The sequence below is a fragment of the Austrofundulus limnaeus genome, unplaced genomic scaffold (assembly GCF_001266775.1).
Source record: "Austrofundulus limnaeus strain Quisiro unplaced genomic scaffold, Austrofundulus_limnaeus-1.0 Scaffold16, whole genome shotgun sequence".
Lineage (NCBI taxonomy): Eukaryota > Metazoa > Chordata > Actinopteri > Cyprinodontiformes > Rivulidae > Austrofundulus > Austrofundulus limnaeus.
In genome coordinates, this window is record NW_013952418.1 from 504,708 (window position 1) to 510,801 (window position 6,094).

The window sequence follows — 6,094 nt, forward strand, 5'->3', positions numbered from 1 at the left end:
TGTGTGTGTGTGTGTGTGTGTGTGTGTGTGTGTGTGTGTGTGTGTGTGTGTGTGTGTGTGTGTGTGTGTTTGCTGTATTATAGCTGGCATGTTGGACACACAGCGCCTGAGTTTGTGTTGCAACAGTAATTTATGAAACGTTAGACGTTCAGAGCTTTACAGCTGTAATCTGATCCAAACACACCTCCGCCTTCGACCTGAGGAACTGCTGAGTGACGACTCGTTCAGGTCGTTAATTGGTTCATTAACGAGTCGAACRGTTTAGTTTCACAGGTGGAATCAGAGTTTATTTTATTCTTTTAGGTTGTCTGTGCTGGTTTCGTTGTTAGGAGCTCATTGTTTTTATTGGTTTGTGTGATAGAGGCTGGCTATCATAATTATCTGTGTCTGTTTACTTGTCTGTTAGCAAAATATCTCGTGAGCCGCTGCAGGGAATTTAATGAAACTCTCYGTAAGCAGTCATTGGTTGTTTATTTATAAATCTTTAAKSTTTGGAGTTGACCTGATTCAYGAGAGCCACCACAGCTAGTCAACTTTAGCGAATACAAAAATGGCTCTAACGCAGACAATTGTAGYGATATTGAGCTAAATTTTGGCATGGTGGTAGCTGAGAGTGATCCTCATCACATACTCTGAGCACTACCAGATGATGTGAAATGTCTGTTTGAACCGTTGGAGAGCGTTGTTCATGTCTTCTGTTTTTCTGTTCTTCAGCAGCTGCTCGCTCATAGTCTGAAGGTTACAGTGTTACTCTTTTTCTGGAGATTATCAGACCACACACACACACACACACACACACACACACACACACACACACACACACCACCTCCCCACCCACCTACACACATATTCAGCCACTTAAACCTCATTCTCCTACAATCACACCACACACACACACACACACACACACACACACACACACACACACACACACACACACACANGTGTGTGTGTGTGTGTGTGTGTGTGTGTGTGTGTGTGTGTGTGTGTGTGGTTTACACAAAGCAGGGTGGTGTCTGTTCTGGTGAGCTGCTCAGATTAGGCTCAGAAGGTGCTCAGGAGGCCCTCGCACAGACAAAGCCTGGGAGATGGGCGTGAGAACGCCGCTAAGGCTTGGTTCTCTGCAAGAACCGTCTTGTGTTTAGGGAACAGATCCTCAAAGCTCCGATGTCTGGATCCATTTCTAACAAACAGGTTTTACAGGAAAAGCTCAGGGAGAGAGGTGTGTGTCTGTGTGTGTCTGTGTGCGTTTCTGCTTTGATGCCTCTCAGAAACGCAGATCTAGAAATGTGTAACTGGAGGATTTATTCAAGCAGCTAAAAAAGTTAAAGCTTGTTTAAAGTCYGGGTTATTAAAGCAGAACGTTTAGCTGTTCTACAAACCAGAGACACTCTGTGAGCGTCAGCTGCTGAATGACAGCTAAAGTTTAGCTGAAGAAGCTGAAACTGAGCTATTAAAGCAGAACAAAGCAGAATACTAGCTAAGGGCTAGAATCTTGCGCTACCTAAGAAGCAGAGCAGTAGCTAYAAGTGAGTAAAATAAAAATAGAAAAACACTCACTAGCAGTTAAGTCACAAGACTAGCTAAAAGCTAAAAATAAAACACTAGAGCTAAATAGCTTGAAGTAGCAAAAGGATGGATAAGCTGGGGAAAGCTAGCTAAAATCCTCAAAAGATTAGCTCGATGTTAAAAGTAGCAACATTCTGGCTAAAATCTAAAATGAGCAAAAGCTAGCACAAAATATCAGAATACTAGCTAAAAGCTAAAAGTGTCAAAATCCCAAGTTAAAGCAACAAAATGCTAACTAAAAGTTAAAATTGTCAAAAAAACTAGCCAGAAGCTAAAAGTAGCAAATGGTTGGCTAAAGCCAAATGGTGTCAGCTAAAAGCACCAAAAAGTAGTTTAGGTAGCAAAATGCTAGCTAAGAGCTGAATGTAGCAAAGACATAGCTAAAAATATGAAAAGACAAGCAAACATTTATGTAACAAAAGGTTGTCTAAAAGCAAAAAGCTACGTAATATATGAAAATACTTGTTAGACGGTTGAAGTAGCTTAAGACTAACTGAAAGCTAAAGCAGCTAAATAATTGGCTAAAATTTTAAAAAAGGATAGCTAAAAACATAAAAGACAAGGAAGCAAAAGCAGCAAGAGGCTAGTTAAAAATTTAAAAGTAGCATAATGCTAGTAACAATCTGAATATAAKAAATATGTAGCTAAATATCAAAACATTAGCTAGAATTGAAAAGTAAGAAAAATATTAAACTAGCTTAATAAATCAAAAGACTAGCTAGWAGYTYGAKGTAGCAAAAGGTTATCTAAAAGCTAAATATAACYAAGTGCTAGCTTAAAACTAAAAGTAACTAGTAGTAAGCTAAAAGTAGCTAAAACACTGCTAAAGGTATCAGAAGACGAGAAGGCAAAAGGTTGGTTAGAAGCTAAACGTTACCCTTAAAGTAGCAACAGTGTAGTTAAAGTGAAATGTAGCAGCAGGCTAGCTAGAAGCTAAAAGTAGCTAAAGAATACAAATCTATCTATCTGTTTGTTGAAACAGAGTTTTTCTATGATGTAAACTYTTTGTACATAAAGTAAAATACTTTGTAAATAACAAGTCGTAGCTCTCATCTGCTGAATGAGCCGAACGTTTGGCTGTGTGAACAGCTAAAGKAGCCGAGTGTAGTGAGGAGCGTTTTCATCTCAGCAGCCGAACGGACGAATAAAAAGTGTTGTAAACAGTTTGTGTTTATTTTAGCTGAGCTGAAGTATTTGTTTGTGTMTTTGCTGCAGGTGTTCCAGCAGTTATGTCAAAGAGCTGAAGACATCTCTAACAGTGAGTACTCTCTTCTCTTTACCCCTCGCTGCACCAACAGCTCTGTGCTACAAAACAGCCGAAGCGTGACTTTTTTTTTTTCCGAAACACGTATTGTCTCACACTTCTGCTTTTAACGCTTTCTTTTTTTTATTTTCCTTTTTTTTTATTTTACCACGGCGTGTCAGGATGAAAAAGAAATAAAAAAATCCTGCAGACTCCTCGGGTTTTTAGGCCTAATTTGATTTTCATTCATTCGCTGAAAGAGGATGTTTTTTTTTCTTTCTTCTTCCCCAATTAAATTTAACAAGAGCCCCCTTGAAAAGCAGTTGTTATGATTACATTACAAATTCGAGGTTCATTCAGTGAATCAAGCAATTAATTAGATTTCTCTCATTCTAATCAGAATATTTGTATGAAACGCCTAATAAACATCCTCTGAGTTTGCTGTCTGCTCAGACGCTGACGCCGCTCCGGGCTCTGGATCCCGGGGCCTCGCCGACTCGCTGCTGTCGATTATTTTACCGCCTCGAGGCGAAAGGGCGATCGTGTTTTCACTTTGCTGCCACTGTTGGTAAAATATTTTACGAACCACTCAGTGTATCTTAATGGAAATTTCAGGYAATAATAATCAGATGAGCCTCTACAAAGATTTAACTTCTGGACTTGACTTGATTCAAGATGGCCGCCACAGCCAGCCGAACTTAGAAAACACAAAAATGTCTCAAACTCAGTGAATTTTAACAATATTGAGCTGAAACCTGGTGTGGTAGTAGCTGAGAGTAGTGACTAGTAAATACTTTAAAGTTGACACATTATTCCATATATTTGGTTTAAATCCTTTATGTTAACTATTTGTGACAGTTATGTTTGTCTGTTAGCAAAATATCCCATAAAGCACTTGACAGATTTTAATGAAACTTTCAGGAAATAATCGGGTGATTTACTTGTAAGACTGATCAAATTTTGGATTCAGCCTCTTTCAAGATGGCCGCCACAGCTAAGCAAACATAGCAAACACAAAAATGGCCACAACTCAATGATTTTTAAAGACATTGTGCTAAAATTTGGCYTGGTAGTAGCTGAGAATACTTAACACCTCTTACTTTAAGATCAATACATTACTTAATATCTTTGCTGTAAAAATTGTGTGTTAACTGTTGGAGTCAGCCACGTTTGTCTGTTAGCAAAATATTTCACWGAACATTTGACATATCTTAATTAAACTTTCAGGAAACAATCATTTGATTTACGACTAAAACTGATCAAATTTTGGTGTCAYACTCATTCAAGATGGCCGCCACAGCTAAGCGAACTTAGCGAAAACAAAAATGGACAAAAGTCAGAGRGATTTGAAGGTGATAGTAGCTGAGACTATAGTGACAAGTAAATACATAAAGATCAACACATTACTTAATATCTTTGGTGTAAAACTTGTCTTGTAACTYTTAGAGACAGTTATGTTTGTCTGTTAGCAAAATTTCTCATGATTTTAATGAAACTTTCAGAAAATAATCATTTGATTTACGTCTAAGACTGGTCAAATTTTGGAGTCAGCCTCATTCAAGATGGCCGCCACAGCTAAGAAAACTAATCAAACATAAAAATGACCACAGCTCTGCTGAAATTCYGTATGGTAGTAGCTGAGATTCCTCCCCAACACACAGTCCCAGTTTGACATTTCGCCCATATGACGAGATCGCGCATGATGTCATCTTTACCGCTGGACCAAAAGGGACGCGACTTCTCACCGTCTCGACAGGATTCCTTCAAGGACTGCCGGAGCGTTCACTTTAAATTCAGTCTGTTTTCTTTCTTTCTTCTGTTTTTGAGAAACGTACTCGGGGGGTGAGGCCGCATCCTCAAGGCTTCAGTTCACACAAACACACAAATACACAGAAATACACCAAGGTGGCAGTTTTTCTTACACACACACACACACACACACACACAATGACTTGCACTTTCTCTCCCCCTCAGTGGAAGGCCCGGCGCTGACGAGTGTCATCAGATCAGATGTGAGCTTTTGTTGAGCAGCTCAGGGAAACGCTCGTTTCACGTGCGCCTCGCTCTTTTTTTTTATTTTGTTCCTGTTAGCAGACCTGATTCTATCAGGTGTAACGTTACTGCTTCATCTCTGGTGATAAATGATGCATTATGTCCCCCCGCAGGTGGGGGAGGGGGTGGGGGATGGCGGGGTGGTGTATCATTTGTGAGAAGTATTGATGAATCCTCTCTGGGGGAATCAGTTTGGAGCGGGGTGTATCCTTGAAGCTCAACCCCCACAGCTGGCTGCTGCTAACTGCTGCCTCGACTCCTCCTGCAGCCCCACCGAGGGGGGGGGGGCGTGGGGGGGATGGAGCTCATCCAAACAGCCATGGTGTAATTAGCTGACATTTGTTGCTTGGAAGACAAGAGGAGGAAAAAAAAAGGGAGCTGCTCGACTTCAAACACCCAGAGGAATATGCAAACGTTGAGCGAGAGGAAAGAAATAGGAGTTTGTGTAATGGCAGATATGAGGCTTTCTGCTCACTCTGAACCCGCTGAACTTCATGTGAGCGAGTGCTGTCGCTGTTTAGGAAGCTTCAACCTTTTCCTGAGCGATGCTGTTGAAGTTTTCACTCCTGTTGGCTGAGAACCTGCAGCCTCGRGCAGCACAGACCCTCGTTTGGGTCAAAAGAAAGGTTGTTGTAAAGCGGCGTTTCATCACTTCCTATCTGGCAACCCTGCCTGGTGTTTTCAGTCATGAGAAATGTCCCTGCAGGTGTCAGAATCCAGTCCTGGTGTCACAGAAACTGGGACTGATTCAAGACGTCAGTGATGAAGGAGCGAGGTCCGGTCCTGTTAGTCTAAAATTTAAGAACTAAAATAACAAAAAGACACAAAATTCTCTCAGATTAGTTGAGATGATTTTAATGTCTTAAATCTGTCTCAGACTTTTCTGGTTTTAGATTTTATCATGTCAGAGCTCTGAAGCTGTGTTTTATTTATTTTTTCTTGGTTTGTGTGCAAACAGAGATTTTTGGCTCAAACCTTGCTGGGAGTTGTGAACACGTGTTGTGATGTGTGACACAAAGTAAAGATTTGTTTTTGTTTTTCACTTTGTGTCTTAAATTAATCKCCAACAATCAGAGTCTTCATAGATGCATTAAACCACCTAAAACCAGCTCCATCCAGACTTGAACCTCCTAATGTAGATTTCACCTCAATATGGGTTTCACTTAGTCTGAAACCACCTTGAACTGGTCTTGAACTGGTCTTGAACCGGTCTTGAACTGGTCTTGAACC

The 6,094-nt window shown here is 40.5% G+C and overlaps 1 long non-coding RNA gene across 1 annotated transcript in view; it reads left to right on the plus strand.

Moving 5' to 3' along the window:
- The window catches only part of LOC106513946 (uncharacterized), a 26,970-nt gene extending 23,496 nt beyond the window's left edge, over positions 1-3,474 (plus strand). Inside the window, exon 3 of the long non-coding RNA XR_001309847.1 lies at positions 2,785-3,474. This is a non-coding gene — a long non-coding RNA (uncharacterized LOC106513946). The remainder of the gene's footprint in view (positions 1-2,784) is intronic.
- The last annotated feature ends 2,620 nt before the right edge of the window (positions 3,475-6,094 follow it).